Source organism: Stegodyphus dumicola, chromosome 7 (assembly GCF_044657685.1).
Source record: "Stegodyphus dumicola isolate Sdum_Otavi_A_Nest chromosome 7, ASM4465768v1".
Taxonomy (NCBI): Eukaryota; Metazoa; Arthropoda; class Arachnida; order Araneae; family Eresidae; genus Stegodyphus; species Stegodyphus dumicola.
This window is the reverse complement of record NC_140774.1, coordinates 173,225,608-173,244,205: the sequence shown is the minus strand read 5'-3', so window position 1 is coordinate 173,244,205 and position 18,598 is coordinate 173,225,608. Positions and strand designations below refer to the sequence as shown.

The following is an 18,598-nucleotide window of genomic DNA, read 5'->3' as shown; positions in this document are numbered from 1 at the left end:
ATTAACATTTTCTGTCCTAAGGAAGGAGAAAGGAGAGATGCCCTCGTGGAGGCCTTTCTGAGAGAAAATGGCTCGTACTTGTTATGCTAATGATGTATACTTGTTATACTAATGATGATGACCTGGTTTTGGGTACGATCCACGAAAACCAATCATTCAGTAAGCCCCTCCACCTGGGATCGTACCCAAAACCAGGTCATCATCTTCGTGGTGTATAACATACACCACGAAAACCAATCATTCAGTAAGCCCCTCCACCTGGGATCGTACCCAAAACCAGGTCATCATCTTCGTGGTGTATAACATACACCACGAAAACCAATCATTCAGTAAGCCCCTCCACCTGGGATCGTACCCAAAACCAGGTCATCATTATTATTATTATTAACATTTTCTGTCCTAAGGTAGTATACGGGAGGGAGGGATGCCTTCGTGGAGGACTTTCTAAGAGAACCTGGATTGAAGTAACACGTTACACTTGGAAAAAACCACGAAAACAGCCATGCAGCCAGCCCATTCGCGGGATTCGAGCCTCGGACCGAACTACCAGTGTTTGGGGACTATACCCCGCGGCGATGGTGGGCACCCAAACCAGAACGAACTACAAAAATTTAGCGGTCTTAACCGTTTAGCCACTGGCGAGACATAAAGGGAGGATGTCTTTATGGAGAATTTGGATGATTGGATTTATAGAAAATGAATTTACTTGGATGATGGCGAAAATGCGTGGATTATCTGCCCAAGAGAATAATGTTTTAAGAAAAACTGGCTCATATTCATGTTACACATGGGAAAAACCACGAAAACGCACATGCAGCCAGCCTGTTAGATAACCTTATCTTTGTGAATGTCTTATCCTCATATATTTAGAAATTACTCACCAATGTCGAAACGGAAAAGATTATGAATTTTTACATATTTATTACTTTCGGAAAAAATTCTATATTGCCGCTAATGTTTATTGCAGATTGAATTAATGGGAGGGATAACCCCGGCACTAAAATTAATAGGCCGAACAAAAGCGACAGAATAAATAAACTGACAAAAACCAACGAACTGATATTCAAATGTCCACATCAAAGTCAATGAATGGATTCAATATTTATTACGGAAATAATTGATTTTATCCATGTCACTCCAACCATTCGCCAATGACATAATAGGATTTAATAAAATTATCTAACAATTTTTATTAATGATAATAAATTTTCAAATTCGATAATTTCTATTTTCAGATACATCGGATTTAATAAATGAGAATTTTCACCCTGAATTTAAAGCAGAAGGTTATTTCATATATTGCTTGAAATTTTCAAAACATTTCAAAATAAGGTTAGGCCCCTCTTCCTCAAAATTAGGACGGAAGTTTCACAATTTAAAATGTCCGGAGATAACTAAGGGAATTGCATTAAAGCTTGCCTTATTTAAATCTATACCTTACCTGCTAGCTAGCCGTGCTACCTTACACCGCAACAGCCCGCACGAGAGAAAATGCAATAAATCCTTATTCGATCGTCTGATCACTTTAAATAAATATTGGCATCAGCAGTGGGATTCGCTACATTCGCTTGGTACCTGTATGAAAGAGGATTTATGAGACACTCTGAGGGTGCATGGTAGATTAAGGTTAATAATAATACATTAATTGATGAACGACGACTTTTTCAGTCACAGTTTTATAGCATGTGAGAGTTCGCTGTGTCATAGCCATCAGTTTAGGATTTAAATTTCATACTTTAAACAAAAGTACAGAAAAATTAGAAATGCAACACATCACTTCCATTTACATTTGAACGCATTCTCTGATGTTGACATTTATAAACCTCACTGTGAACCCACTTCAAATGATAACCGCTTCCATCATTATGATTATAACAATCATAATGATTGATAATCTGATAATTCGAAGTACTTGTTTATTTATTTTAAAATTTTTTAAACTGGGTATCGGCAGATGTTTGTAACGCCCCAATCCTCTTAAAATGACTGAGGTGCGCGATTAAACTCAAGCAGAATTCTAAATAAAGCCTTTTGACTTACATCACTAACCCTAATCACATACTACTTGTCCATCAACCCTACCAGAGAAGAGGTTTTTGTTTATGCAAGTTAAATCCCACAGGGAAAGGGCGTTCGAAGTCGGATCTTCTCGGCCAAGTTTGCGCAGAGATTACTTACTTTCTTATCTAATTCCCAGTGACAAAGTTCGTGACCGTGCAGTTTTATTATCCGATTATTTTCTTCTTCGGAGGACAGTCTTTCAGCACTTTCGAGGCGGTGAAATACGGACGATTCGATCATTTCACAGCTTGGCTCAATAAAAGATTGCTCTCGCAAAATAGGTCGACTCGAGATGAAAATGCTAAAGGATGAGATCTTGAAGGTTTTTGTGTGATAAAAGTTTGGTAATAAATATAAAATGAGATAAATGCATACATAATGTTATCAATCTAAAAAACTCAGTTTCTCAAATAACGTTCAATCTTAAAATACCCTATTTTCAAATTGGAGGTTTAGAAGTAACTGATATTCACAAAGCTGCATAAACCTTTCTTCTTTCATGCATTTTCAATTCTTTTTGACCCATGGTATCTCTACGAAAATGTAAAATTCGTATTCGAATTGGAGTACCAATTCGAAATATTTCTTGGAAAGTACTCTGAAGAAATACTTTCGAAGTTTATCTATAAGAATAAGTCGTATTTTAAGGTTGAATTTCTCAATAATGTTACAAATTTTGTATTTAGGCAGCTAATTTTAGCAGAATTATAATTAAAATTGTTGTATTTCCCCGTGCAATGCAGCGCGAGACAAATTTTAACCCTTTAACTGTCAAGTTATTTTGATGATTTGGGTACACAAATTGTCAAATTTTTTTATTGCAAAAACCAAATGTTTAGTACAAAATAAAATATACTTAAGTAGTTAAAAATTGATATTTTGACGTACATGGGTAAAATTTTTAAAGTTTTGTAGCCACTGCATATTTTCTTTGAGGCAGCTGTCACTCAACATGGCAGTTGTAAAGTTCGCTTCTAGTGGAGCATTATTTTCTAAAAATGAAAAAAATCAACTATTTTCTAAAACATAAATAAATATAAGTGAATACCTATTAGTAATTCAGTAATTCAGTCTTATGTGGTACACCTGGAAACACTTTTCCAAGCACAAACCAACTCCACAATCACTACACCAGAATCGTGATTCCTTCCTTATCTTTTCCCCATTTTTATCCTTTTTCGAACAACACACTTTGCACTGTCTTGTAGACTCACGTTTCGCAAGAATAGGAGGAAAATGGGATATAAAATGTCGTTCAGTAAGACGGGCAGGGTTATCTATTGTAGGTGGTCTGCCAACATTCTTTTGTCCAGAAGCTGCATCATCATATTTATGTAAAAGCTCTTCTACAACTTGGATTCGAAATTCTAAAAATGTAATACGTTTCCCAACTACATTTTTATAGAGCAAATATGAGTTCCAGAGTACCTTGTCTAGTAAATGCAAAAGTATCTTTTTATAATATTTTATCTGACGTTTTCGGATTGTTGGATGAAAGGATATTTCCTGATCACAGCGATCTACACCAGCCATAGTTAGACCGTAATTAGAAACAATCTTCGGCTTGAGTATATCTCCATTTTTTATTTTTGAGGCTGACCATGGAAGTATCATGAATACTGCTCATCAAACACACATCCTTCATCTTCGGTTGAAGAATCTAAATCATCTATATAACGTTTCAAAGAACTGGACGCAATTTTACAACAAAAAGATCCCATGCAGCTTGAACCAAATAACCTCTAACCTTTGAAATCTTCAGTAAAGTGCTGTCATCTATTGAACTGAGCGCACATTAACTTTTCCCGAGATACAGTCGAGTTTGACAAAGAGATGAAGCCGAAATAAACGTCTCCCGATATATATTCGGGTATAACAATACGATGCACTCAAAAAAAAAAAAAAATTACCCCGAGTAATACTCGGGCGTGACATTTTCGAACACTATCTCGGGCATGACAGTTAAAAGGTTAAGAGAAAGCTATGCAGGTAAAGTAAGAGTATAGGAGCACGTGCATTTAACATTGAATAAATAGATATCTGGGTAATTTGTACTTAAATTGAATAAATGTAATTGACCACTATGTTAGCTGTAACCGTAATTCCACACTCTTTTTGCTTTCCAGAAATCTCGAAAAGCAGAAAGTACTAGAAAGATCTCGCGACCGGTTGAAATCTATAAAAGGCCGGAGAGAGAGCATTTTAGTTTAGTTGCTTAGTTACTATTATTCCGAGTTGTTATTTATGCGTGAATTGAGAAATCCGAGCTAGCTTTCTCTTTATATACGCTTTACACTGCGCTGTATTTTAACGTTTTTAGTATTTTGAAGTATAACTGCTGATTACACTGCGTGGTATTGTGAACACTTCTACGAATATCGCTGAGGAAAATTCCAGAATTCTGACATATTTCTTTGGTAAGAATAAATTTTATTAACCTATTATCGAACTTGTGCATTCAATCGGTTAAAAATCCCTACGCACGCAACAATTTAAAATTTTAAATTGTCGTGCTTATCTTAGATACATATTCATGATCCCTTGTCAACTGCCTCAAAGCCTGCGACTTCCATGGTTTGAGCACTAACGTAATTAATGTCAAAATTCATTTTTGAAGCTGCAATTCATCTAAAATTAAACAATTATCTTAAAAACAAATCCATGCAATAATAATGATATAGCAAAAAAGGGAAAAGAAGAGGAAGAAAGCACGGATTCATATAATAACTTTACCTCTAGGAACTATTATGAACTGTTATAAATTATAACTGTTGGCCTACTATTATTATACCTATTATAACCACTATAATTATATCTAACAGATATGATATTACAGGGTTCCTCACTTTGTAAAGCCTAAATTGCTGTTGAACGTTGTAGGGTTTATATTTATTTTAACTAACATTTATTTTAAGTTTAAACTATCTTTCCTGTCAAGCCTTACTTTCCCCTGGAACTGCCAATGCCAGAGTATGTAAATTTTAGTAGAACGCGCAAGGATTCAAATTATCAGCGGAAGTATTCTGAGTTAAATAGAATGGAAACGAGTTCGAGGTGTGCTGTTCTTACTTCACGAGCGCGGAGGTAGTTAGCCAGAAATTGAAGAACCCCGCGTTTCGGCCTGTGTGCTTGCCTCGGAGAATTGTTAATCCTTCAACGTGATATTCAAAGTTAGCTGAATTAGCAGCGGTATTGTAAAACGCGGTGAGGTTAGTTACTTTTAGAGAGCCTTGTAGTTAGAGTCTTGTTATTATTTCTTTTCAGGTTCTTATTTTTATTTTACCGCCGGGTCGGCGTAGTTTGTGAGCGTCAAGAGCACGCAATTGTAATTTCTTAAGTTGAATAAAAAGGGACTTAAACCCTTAGCAAGACTCTGTCTATTTTCCAGTTTCAACAGTCACCTCTTGGTTGCGTGCAGGTTGGAGGCGCGCAACTCTACAACGTGATGAATCTTAAGAACTAGTAGCGAATAATTGCTTGAGTTCGTGCAACTAGAAACAACAAGATGGAAGGGTAAATAAAACTTTATTATTCAGATAAGATTTAACAAAACTCCGTCTTGGAGTATACAATAAAAGCCAACACTTGGGCTTGAACTTAAGAGGCTAAGAAGTAAACTAAAACTAATGTAAACTAAGAGATATAGCCGATCAAGCGATATAGCTAATGTCAAGATTCTAACCGAGTTGGTCCCTTAACGCTAATCGACTGAGAAGCTATCAAAGGCCTGAGTTCGGTCGAGCGTAATAACAGCTTTGAAAGAGAGTAGCCCAAAATGGCAGACGCGCAAATCAGAAACTCTGATTCTCTCAAACTCAGCAAGTAGAACCTCGCGGTTAAATACCGCTCTTCCTTATTATGTAGTCAGAGAGATTCTAAAACTACGTTCTGGCCGGAAGTAGTAAGCTGAAGTTAAGAATTTGACAGGAAAGGAACTTAAAATTTATCTGTTAATAAAATTAACATGATCCTTACAATATCAATCATAATGTCAATATACTATTATGTACTATTTTAAATGCTAACTTTAAAAATAAACCGAAGTGTAGTGGGACTATACTTACATTACTTATAGTAAACATTGGGTATCCCATTACACTTCCACCTGAACCTGAACCTGACTTCCGTGGTTTACTTTTGGAAATAGAAGGAATAACCGGTTTAAAAGTTATAAAACGTGCACCAGAAATAAGAACAGAACGTTATAGTGTCAAGTTAAGCTTGGGAAGCATACGCTAATGAGATCTAAAAAGACTATAGAGAAATTATTTTCAAGTCTTATAATACAAATCAAAGTTAGAAGAAGGGTGTATAAGACCCTTTTATTCAAACACAAAGATCTTCACAAATGGTCCCATTTGGGCTTACATAAACCAACAGTTCTGGCTTAACCTAAATAAGTAATGTTGCACTAAAATCAAATGTAGTTAGATTAGCTTAACGGCTCACAGGATAAAATAACGCGCAGGAAGGCTCTGGTTTGTAGAACACCGGCGAGAGAAGCCTTATGGCTAGAAGCACTCAACACCACAATATCAAATCGCTAGTTACGGTAGCAACGTGGTCTCAGGCAAAACACACTCTAAAATCTACTTGCGAAACCTTCGCTTCAATAGCACATCTTTCTCCATCATTCCGAATAAACGCTCGCTGTCTCATTTACATTCTGGCATGAAAAGCATGGGTGAAACGGAGATAAACATAAAAGTTACTTAGCTGAAAATTAACTATTAGTCAAACAAACAAAAAGGGAGACATATCCTCAGAACGTAACATGGAAAAATAGAGATACGTCCCGGATACGTCCAGTAATTGTCTTTCACAGATAACTCAGTAAGTATAAATACTATTGCGCAATTCATTGCTTATGCATAGCTCTGATGATAAAGTATGTTTTTATATTGGCTTGTTCGGAAAACAATTTCGTTTTTTTTTTTTTTTTTTTTTTTTTTTTTTTTTTTTTTTTTTCCCAACGGAGAGCTTAATTGTGTTTTTTCGCAGCCAACTTCACACTTAAGCCGCATGCATAATCATTATATATTTTGACAGCTTATATAGCCAGGCTTGTTTGTGAAAAAGTTCGATTGAGTTTACGCAGTAGTTTTTGGTTGGTGCCCTTTCAAATATGGAAAGTAAAAACCAGAATTTTTGGCATATTTTACTTTTTTGCTACCGAAAAGGTTAAAATGAAATACTCAAGCAATGTTCAAGCAATAAATAAATTATGCGATGTGTGTGGAGAAGATGTATTGACAGAACGCCAGTGCCACAACTGGTTTGCAAAATTCCATCCGGCAATTTTGATCTTGAAGATGCACCACGTTCTGGAAAGCCAGTTGATGAAGCTGACACAATAAAGCTGACGAAGACACAATAAAGGCACCAATTTATTCAAGCCGGCAAATAACAACTCGTGAGATCACTGAGAGATTACATTTATCGAATTTGACCGTTGATGGTCATTTAAAACGCCTAAATTTAATGTCAAAGCTCGATATATCGGTTCCTCGTGTTCTTCAGCTCTCCATAAGCTTCAACTATCCTTCCAGAACGTGCATTTTCAAGATCAAAATTGGCAGATCGAAATTTTGCAAACCAGTTTTGGCACTGGCGATCTGTCAATAGATCTCCATACACATCGGATAATTTTTTCCATGCTTTAACAGCATTTTTATCCTTTCGATAGTAAAGAAGTAACATATGTCGAAAATGCTGCTTTTCACTTTCCATATTTGAACGGGCACCAGCTAAAAAGTACTGCCTAGAATCAAACGAACATTTCCACAAACAAGCCTGGCTACATAAGCTGTGAAAATACTATGATTATGCGGCTTAAGTGTGAAACTACCTGTGAAAAAATACAATTAAGTCCTCTGTTGGGAAAAAATGAAATTACTTTCCGAACAACCCAATAGTTATTCCCATCTTTTCAAACTGCTCACAATATTAGAAGCAGCTAGTACACATGCGAACTAAACTCCCCCAAGCTACTACGTTTCTTGAGGATAAAGCTAAAATTTCAAAATCTTATGCTTTCAGACAAAACATACTTAATTTTCCTGAAAGACTGAAAGTTAACTTACTGTAAACGAATAATGCAGCATTCATTACATTATATTGTCAAGACTTGTCTTCCTCTTGATTTGCTTTGGAAACATGATGTGTCCTGAATAGGAACAGGGAGCTTACTCAAACTATGTTCAAGATTTGTGTGTAACAGATGACACAAGCAGGAAGGGTATACGAAACCCTTTATTTTCTATACTTTTACAAGTACTCCCGAACTTCGGGATACAGAGACCAACCACTTGTGGTCTGAACGTAAGAATATAAAACTACTAACTAAAACTCTAACTAAAAGCTAACTTTAAATTAATATACAAATGCCTAGCACTAAGACTGGCCTTTATTTAAAAGGGTACGTATGTAGTACGCCGAGCTGCTGAAACTACAATACGTTTTCAAATATCAAGAGGGCTAAACCTCTGGCCTTAAAGGCAACCAGCAACCAAATGAAAACTCGTAAAACTGCAGTGGCAAACGGCTTGCTTTCTAAAACTCCTTCTCTGTCTCTAACTCTTGGCAAAAAGCCACAACTTAAATACTTGGGCGTTAGCAAGACAATTTGCATAAACAAGTTAAAACATTTAATTCTGGCCAGAAGTAGAAAATAAGAAGTGATAGTACAGTTTTAAAATAAAATAAACGTTAGTAAAACTTAGGATCCTTACAACAAATAGCACTTTATGTTTATTGTATGTAATTAATCAGTTGAACTTTACAACATTAATGCATGTTGCTTGACCATCCAATTATACATAGTGTTCAAAAATGTCGTTACGTGCCCTTTATTTTTGAAACCGTTGGTAGTAGACATATAATTCTTATTAAAACGTGTTTTAAATTGCATAAATATTTATGTTTGGGCATGTTTAAATTTTAAAAATCAGTTTTGTAAAAAATGCAAAACAAATTTATCTTTTAAGACACTCTCCGATCCCTTAAACAGTGTTTAGTAAAGGTTTACACTCATTCTAATAAATAAGGCATAAAATGGTTGACTTCTCAGATGACAAAAATTGACCGAAAATTTTAATTTCAAAATATGGGATAATGTTTCCTGAAAACTCAGGGGTCCAAGACAAAACGAAGAAAGAAATATTTCAATTTGTAACTAACTAAATATACAGCTGCAAAAAAATTTCTAATGTTAATAAATAAAGGGACGAATACTGATACACAGACTATCATGAAAATATTTTATGCATACAAAATTTTTCAGGAAGAATATCTTATTAACAGAAATTTAAAGAATTAGGTTTCAAGAAAACAGTTGTAGGCTTAGAGTATTTTTACATGGACAACTCAAAATATTTTTTGCATAAAATGAAAATGAAAAATATTTCCAGTCCGATGAATTTTTTGTGTGACTATTAGATTGTGATTCCAAGTTAATAAAACTGCATATGAATATTATTAGAGAATTTTTAGCATTTTTAAATTATAAAACTGTGTGAAAATGCTTTCGGAATACCAAATGTTATTTAATTACAAATTACAAATTAAAGAATGTTATAGACTAGCACATCACAGAAAAGTATAACTGAATGATATGAGGTGGCTAAAAACAAAATCACCACCGAATTGTCTTGCTTCGTATTTTAACTGATCCATCAAGAAAAGCGACAAAAATTGTTTTCTGGCACTGAAAAAAAAAAAAAAAAAAAAAAAAAAATCCGGCGTAAATATTTTGATCACTTTTTACTCCCTTGTACGAAGTCAAAAGGAAGTATGGTAATCGCGAAAAGTTTCAGGCAGCATATTTCAACGAAAATATCCATTTTGACCGCTATCGAATGCAATTTAACGATGTTTTTGCGTGATATCTGTACGTAAGGACAGAATAAAAAACTCGTTTCCTCCAAAAAAGTTATAAAACTGCTTTAAAATGAATTCTGAAGAGAATTTTTCGTGGCGTCTGTACGAACGTACGTACGTATCTCGCATAACTCAAAAACGAGTAGCCTCAGAACGTTGAAATTTTGTATATAGGACTGCTATAACATGTAGATGTGCACCTCGTATTTTGGTTGCAATCGACCGCACCAAACGTATATAAATATATTTATATATATATCCACTCTGTTACCCGGCTCAGTGATCTCAGTTTCTTTACTCTTATATGTTTGTAAATTGTACATTTTTTGCTTTAAAAATGATTGAATTATGTTGTTTTCACCTTCTGGTTAAGGGTTTTATGCCTTTAGTAAATCTGTGTGCAATATTTTTAGAATTATAAGCAATTTTAAAGTTGTTTAATTGCTAAGCCTGTTTTTAATGGCGGCCATTGATGTTTACATTTGAAACAGGAGACTAGTGGATTTGTTGCCAATCTAGAGAAACTTACCTTCGCGACAACAAAGATAACGCATTCAATTATTATTGCCAATTAAATCATGCTTAATTCTTTCTGGAATTTTTTCCAGGAAATAAGTGTTTGAGATTTACTTCGTAATTTTTAATATAGATATTTTGAGTTTTTATGTATTTTTGTCTTCTCGCGAAGTGAGAACTGAATTAATTGAATGAGAAATACTCAATCGTCAATGTGAAAAACTGTTTCTTTTTGGTTTTGTTTGCTTAATTTCTTTTATACATCATTCTAGCTTTATTATAGTATTTGAATAGAACATGTGGCAACGATTAGATAATTCTATTCTTTAAATGATATAAGTTTTGTGCATTATGAGTTATAATATGAACGAAATATATAAGCTAACTGTTATATAATTATTGGATTATATAACAGTTTACTTAGTTTCCGTTATATAATTATTATATAAGTTGACTGGTATATAATTATTAATACTGTTAAGTGAATCTAGCGCCAGAGTGTCGCTATGGTAAACAAATACTAGAGTGAATTTTAAAGAATGCATTTATTCTATTGTGGTTTATGCTCTGTCGGCGAAGTAAATTTAATTCAATCCAATAAGTTTAAATGAAACGCAAGAAAAAATGCGTATAATTTAATATTCCAATTTAATATTCCAGTACAAGGAAGTCATGTGGTGTACACATCAGATTTTTTATCGTATGTGAGCCAAACTTTCTGTGTTTCATTTTTGATATAAATACAAACTATTAATCTTTTCCTAAATAAAGCTGCCCACCAGCGGCCGAGCGGTAAAGTCGCTGAACACTGGTAGTTCGGTCCGAGGTTCGAATCCCGCGAACGGGCTGGCTGCATGGGCGTTTTCGTGGTTTTCTCCATGTGTAACGTGTATACGAGCCAGTTTCCCCTAGAAAGTCCTCCACGAAGGCATCCCTCCCCTTAGGCAGATAGCCCTCGAGGCTTTGCCATAATCACACACTTAAACTTAATCCTAAATAAAGCTATATGAATTGGGAGACTGTATAAAAAGTCAGATATTTTAATTATTACAAAATTGATATTTTAATTTTAAAAATTACTTTAGTATTTGCGTTATTTAAAACTAAATATCTCGCACAATTTTTGCCGTACAACCAAATCCTTTGTATTGTGCTTAAAACTGAAACTATTTGAATGATGAATAAACTCATTATATACAGCTTCCTTTAGTAAATGATTAGGTGAGTAGTTTTTATTTTTCATTCGCGGTGTTAATGCATAAAACTTTTGATGCATTAATTAATTATTAAGGATATTTCTAAATGAAAAATACTTTTAATCAAATGTCATTTCACGCCAGAAAACATCCATATATACCTAAAAAAATACTAGTAAAGCTTTTGATGCATTAATTAGTTGTTAAGGATATTTCTAAATGAAAAATAACCCTTTTAACCAAATGGCATTACATACCAGAAAATATCCATATATACTTAATAAAAATTAATACTACTTTTAAATGCATTATTTTGATGCATTAATTAGTTGTTAAGGATATTTCTAAATGGAAAATAACCCATTTAATCAAATGCTATTTGATGCAAGAAAATATCCATATACACTTAATAAAAATTATCTATATCTTCGGAAAAAGGTATTAAAAACGAAATTCATGTATGACAAAACTCCCTTAAGCCGGTGTCATTTAAAAGATATATGAGTATTTGCATACGGTTTTATCATCTACGAGTTACGAGAAAACCATTTGATCAAATTACCCCGAAATTTCGTGACTACCATTTGATCGTTTTATTTACTGTCAAATCATTAAGGTTGCCCCAGAGGATAAAAGGAAATGGAAAAAAAAAAAAATAAATAAATAAAATAAAATAAAAAAAGGGAAAATTAGGAGGCTCATTGATAAGGTTCATTGGCCGCAAAGACTGAGTCACCAATCTTTCCATAGAATTAGTCGCCAGGTAGTGGCAACGGACTTGATTTATTCTGCAGAAAAGCCCATGCATACAAAGGAAAATGACCGACGCAATAATGTTTTACAGATAGTTCATCTAAAAAAAACTTACAATGGCAGTATCGCAAACAAAGAAAGCAAGATTCTTATCATAATCGGAAAAAATTATCAGCATAATAGATATATTAATTGACTGATGCTGTTTGATAAGGATAATATTACAGAACTTTTGAACGAATATTCATGTAGATCAATACTGAGTTTTTTTTTTTTTTTTTTTTTTTAAATAGCTCAAAAGGGCAATTTGCCCAGAGGGGCTACTAATTTCGTTTTGCCATTTTGCGTTGATTCATTATAAACGGGGAATCACTTTTTAACTTGTTGCCACCAAATATTAGAGCCCTGTATTATATTTAAAGAAATTAAATAATGAAGAATCTAAATAAATATGTATATGTTTCTCGCATTGTGATAAAACAATGGTACCTAGAGCCATCAAATTTTGAATAACGTCCATCTCCACCCGAATATGGGCATCTACAAGCCCAAATTTGGAATTTGTTTTATTATCTATTTCATATTTTGTAACATATTTTGTTATTATCTATTTTATATTTTTATATTTTGTAAAGCATGATTTTTGATTAAGAAACTCAATGATTTCAAAGCGAGCCATGGCAACACTGTACGGGGGGGCGGAATATCTCCATCTTTTAAATATCTCCTAGTCCCCCCCCCCAAAAAAAAACAGTTTGCAAAAATAGAGATTGAAATTGCGTAATTTGTGCACTTTTTTTCTAAATAAAAATAATCATCGCTTTCTTTCAAAAAATATTGTTACTTACATCTGAAAAAAATTAATCTTCTCTATATGAAGCCGAGTTTTAATAAGCTTTTATAATCACTCAAACAAAATTTGATAAACGAATTTGTTTTAAAAAAATTAATAAATTTTTCGACCGACAACGGAAGAAAAAAAGAAGATAAAAGTCATGTAATTAGCGAAAAAGGAAGTTCTCTTACAAAAAGAAAAGTATTTTCTTTACTCAAGTTACTTCTTCCTACTTCGCTTACACGATGCTTCAAATCACAAAACAGCATGCCGAGTAATATTGACGTCTGACTTTCTTTTCAAAAACGGAAGCTAATTACGTTAAAAATGAGTTTGAGAGAAAAGCTTCGTTAATTACAGTAATTTCAGTCGTTTTCAGATGAATTACTCTTAATAAAAAACGATTAATATTGCAAAAAAATATTTTTATTAAAAAGGTTAAATATTATGCTGACTATATTTAGAAATACACAATGAATTGAGAAGTTTATTAATAAGATCATACTTTCTTCAGCCTGATAGCGAGAAAGAAAACATAATCAATATAATTTTTCACCATGCTTTATTTTCGCGTTGCACGCTTTTTTTATTTATTCATTTTATTTATTTAACTATTTATTTTCATTTATTAGCCCCAAAACGGCAAAAGCGGTCACGAAATTGGATTTCCCATCTGTTTGCTATAAATGGCGAATCATTTTTTTAAATTGTTGCCACCAAATATTATCTCTCCAGATTTTTTAAAGATATTAAATAATGAAGAATCTGCAGGTATGTATATATGTTCCTCACACTCTTAAGAAACGACGGTACCCAGAACCATCAAATTTTGAATAACGTAGTCCTCCACCCGAACATGTAAACCTGGGAGCCCGAATTTATATTTCATATTTTGTAAATCTTTAATGAATTTTTAATGAATTTTCAAGGATTTAGTAGTAGTAGTAGTACGTAATAGTAGTAGGGGCAAAACTATAGAATAACATGTTTTTATCTCCAGCATGCAAGATTGTCTGTCAAATACTGACTTTGTTGTTGAACTGAAATTTATGTGGCGTAAGTAAAAAGAACATGATGTATAAAGTTACACACAAAAGAAAAATGTATGTAAACACTCAATACTGCATAGGGAATTCTAAACATATGTTCCTTTTAAAATTTTTGAAATTCTGCTATTGAACCGTATATGGCGTAAGTGCGAAGAAAATGATTAATAATAATAAAGCTAAAAAGACAAAAAAGAGATGGGTTAGCAGGAGTGAATGCAACGAGCTCAGCAGCGACAAAGTAAAAAAAAAAAAAAAAAAGTTAGCAACTCCTTTTGGGCGATCGTTAAAGTCTGAAACCGTTCAGATTATTTATTTATTTACTTTTTAAATTTTTTGATTCAAAAAGGCAAAATTTTTTTATTCAAAAATTAATGAAAAAAAATTATTTTTTCCTTGTACGAAGTTAAAGGCAGTATTGTAATCGTAAAAAATTTCGGGTATCATATTTCAACAAAATTGTCCATTTTAACCGCTCTCGAATCCATTTTAATGATATTTTTGCGTGACATCTGTACGTACGGAAAGAATAAAGGCCTCTTTTTTCCAAAATAGACTGTAAAATGAATTTAAAATGGATTCAAAAGGGATTTTATCATGACATTTGTATGTACATACGGAAAGAATAAAGGCCTCTTTTTTCCAAAATAGACTGTAAAATGAATTTAAAATGGATTCAAAAGGGATTTTATCATGACATTTGTATATACATACGTAAACAAGCATGTTCAGTGCAAAGTCCGTAATCCGGACGTCCATTATGCGGAATGATCTATAATCCGGACCTCAAAGCCAACTTACGCATGCGCGTTTGATGCCAGTGAAGCGTTTACACATAAGCGCTTCCGATAGTGAAGAAAGTGACAGAGAGGTTATTGAAAACGAAAATATTTCGATTGTCAAGTTAGTCGGATTCTCGACACAGCAATTGCAAGATTTGAATAGTGGAACTTTGAAACTAAACAAGAAATTATGTCTGTTTTATAGAAGAGAGAATTAAAGAGAAAGTATAAGCACAAAAAACGGAGCAACTTAAACAACTTACATAGAAAATGTTTAACAAAGTAAACACATAAATATTAAGCTTTTTTTTGTAAATTTTGATACCCTTTACATCATAATTGCTCTTTATTTCATAAATTACGGTTTCATATTTTAATTGTATAATTTCTGCATGCCATCTTACCAGATTTAAATTGATGATCTATAATCCGGAGAAACCCCTAATCCGAAATCGCCGCAGTCCCGACGAGTCCGGATTACGGACTTTGTACTGTATCTCGCATAACTCAAAAACGAGCAGCCCTGAAATTTTGTATATGAGACTGCTATAACATCTAGTTGTGCACCTCCCTTTCTTGTGTTGCAATCCACCGCACCATTTATATACATTATACATATATATATATATATGTTATATACCCAACTTTCTTACACGGCCCATATATATATATATATTATATACCCACCCTTCTTACACGGTTCGATGAGCTCTACTTTTAATTTTTATATGTTGGTAAATTGTGCATTTTATGCTTTAAAAGTGATTAAATTATATTGTTCTTATGTTATGTTCTGGTTAAAGTTTTTATTTAAAAAGTTTAAAGTTTAAGAAGATGTTTTGAGTTTTTATGCACTTTGCCTTTCCGCGAAGTGAGAACTAAATTGAATGAATGAAAAATATATCTCTAATGAAATTCGAGTAAATGAATTCGAGGAAATAAGCTTAAATGTATAATTGAATAGGCCATAGAGGGTAGGCATGTGGCGTCCACATCAAATATTTTCTTTTAAATCATAGAACGTTTTTTTGGACCCAACTGCACAGTTTCCAAAAGCGAAAATTTAAAAATTTCAATAAATTATAAAACAGTTTTGCTGTATATTCCGTGTGAATATTTGTTGTTTTATAAGGAATGGTGTAATGGCCCGTTTTTGACTGCAAAGGTCACTTCATGCAAGCAAAATCGACGTAAACATTTGTGCCCTCTAAAGGCGAATGCTAGAGTGTTGGCCTTCGATTAACATTTTTAAATGCATTAGAAGACACATTAATACATTTTAAAATATATATTTTTACTTAACATAATAACGTTATAAATAAAGAAATATTATAAAGTTCTATGCATAATAGTAATAAAATGTTAAAACAAAAATATAATTACTTCTTTTCTTCGATTCTAGTATGCTGTCAATTGTAAGATATTGAGTTTGGTTTACTACCAACAATAGTATTCCTATTTAAATTAGTAATCTGGAAACATTATTATTTCGTAATAATAACCAACATAGCAGAAGCTGAGATTTAAAGAGTCACATTACTTTTAAAAACGCTGATATTATAAATGTATAAAAAATAGTAGCGTCTAAAATTCCAAGACAGACGATAAAAGTGTTAAAGAGTTTAAAATAAAAAATTATATCATATGTATAATACCCGTATTAAAAAATTAAGCAATTAGTTCTATAACTTTATGGATCAGAAAACTTACGTATAGAAATATTAGCCTTATATAAATTTAAATGAATTCGTTTTCCTTCTTTTCACTAGAAATTCGGTCACTATTTCTACCAGATCTAATTTTTCATTAGTATTATTTACCAATCTTTTATGATGAATTAATAATTACATACATAGACCTTTTATCTATCGTTTGACACTGCTATATTTAACAGCTCGTTTGAATTGTTTACTTTAAGAAATTAATTAATCTAATATAACTAACAGGAATAGAGAATTAGCTGGTTCTCAGAATTAGTTAGAATTAATAGGGCTATTATAACTATTTCAGATATTAAAATGGAATAGGAATATTAAGAACAGAATGCAATTTTTTCTAATTCTCTAACGATTAAAAATAAATTTTAAAAAAATCTAGGAAATTAACTAATTTTTGTTCATGTCATACAGACTGAAAATGTTCTTTAATTCTGCCTTTTAGATTATACACATTTTTGGCTGCATTTTAATTAAACTTACTTCCTCGAATTTTATCAGAGATATATTTCTCATTTAATCAATTCAGTTATCACTTCGCGGCAAAGCAAAAATACAGAAAAACTCAAGACATCTTCATTAATAATTGTAAAATACATAAAAATATAAAACACCAGTTAAGACAGTTAAAAAAGAACAATTTTTACAATTAAAATTACTATTTCTACGCAAAAACAAGTAATTCGCCCAGCGGACAGGAAGATAGATTTTTTTGGTGCACAAAGTTGAAAGTTTTCTTTTGGTCCCAGTCGGCAAAAAGACACTAAAATTCGTGCACAAACTGACTTAATTCACTACTCTACTAAGAGTTTCAAATGTAAACAAACGGCGGCTTCGTTAGGCTTAATACTAATTTACTTGTTGATAATTCTACAACTATTGCATAGAAATTAACTCAAGGTATAAAAACCTTAACCGGAACACAGGAACAAGTTAATTTAATCACTTTTAAAGCAAAAAATACAAAATTTACCAACATACAACGGTAATAAATAGCTGGGCTGACCAAGCAGGGTAATAGAGTACGTATATATAAGTAAATTTAAGACGTATAAATTCGTAAGTTTTTTTTTTTTTTTTTGAATTTTTAAGTTTTGTGTGGCTGATTGCAACCAAAAACGGAGGTGCACAACTATATGTTATATCAATCCAGTATATAAAATTTCAACGTTCTGAAGCTACGTTCGCTTTTGAGCTATGCGAGATACATACATACGTATGTACGTACAGACGTCAGGAAAAGTCTCTTCTGAATCCATTTTACAATCTGTTTTGGGAAAAAGAGTCCTTTATTCTGTTCTTACGTACCGCTGTCATGGAAAAACATGGTTCGGGAGGGGTCAAAATTAATATTTTCGTTGAAATATGATACTCGAAATTTTTCTCTTACAGTACTTGTTTTACTGTAAGAGATTTATCCTTTATTTATTCTCTTCTTACTTTTTTTTTTTTTTTTTTTTTTTTTTAATTTAAAACTTTCACCTTTATACATTTTGATACTTTTTTGAAACAATATTGCATTTTTTTTTATATTAAAAGCAATACTCGGCTTTAATCCTTGACGGAGGAAATGTATTTACGTTAATGATTAATTTTGCAGCGGAATCAGAAAGGCTAATAAAACGGCCACTAAAAGAAGTCGAAAAAATCAAGCAAAGAAGGGAAAAAAAATCGTCGCTGTTACAATCTTAAAAGATTAATAACTTCCGGCGTTAATGATCTGACATCTGTCATTTCGGCTTCAGTAAATGGATTAGTTCTCCGATTTCGAAAAGTTTCAAGAAAATTTAAATCCCCTTTTCTGGCATTTACTTTC

The 18,598-nt window shown here is 32.7% G+C and overlaps 1 protein-coding gene across 6 annotated transcripts in view; it reads right to left on the bottom strand.

Moving 5' to 3' along the window:
* Positions 1-18,598, bottom strand: part of LOC118182519 (prominin-1-like) — a 355,539-nt gene that overhangs the window by 224,367 nt on the left and 112,574 nt on the right. For 2 of the 6 annotated variants that reach the window (XM_085821071.1, XM_085821070.1), the window contains exon 4: positions 1,442-1,575. The exons of the other annotated variants lie outside the window; for them this stretch is intronic. The gene's annotated coding sequence lies outside the window, so the exon portion shown is untranslated. The remainder of the gene's footprint in view (positions 1-1,441; positions 1,576-18,598) is intronic. 6 annotated transcript variants of the gene reach the window in all.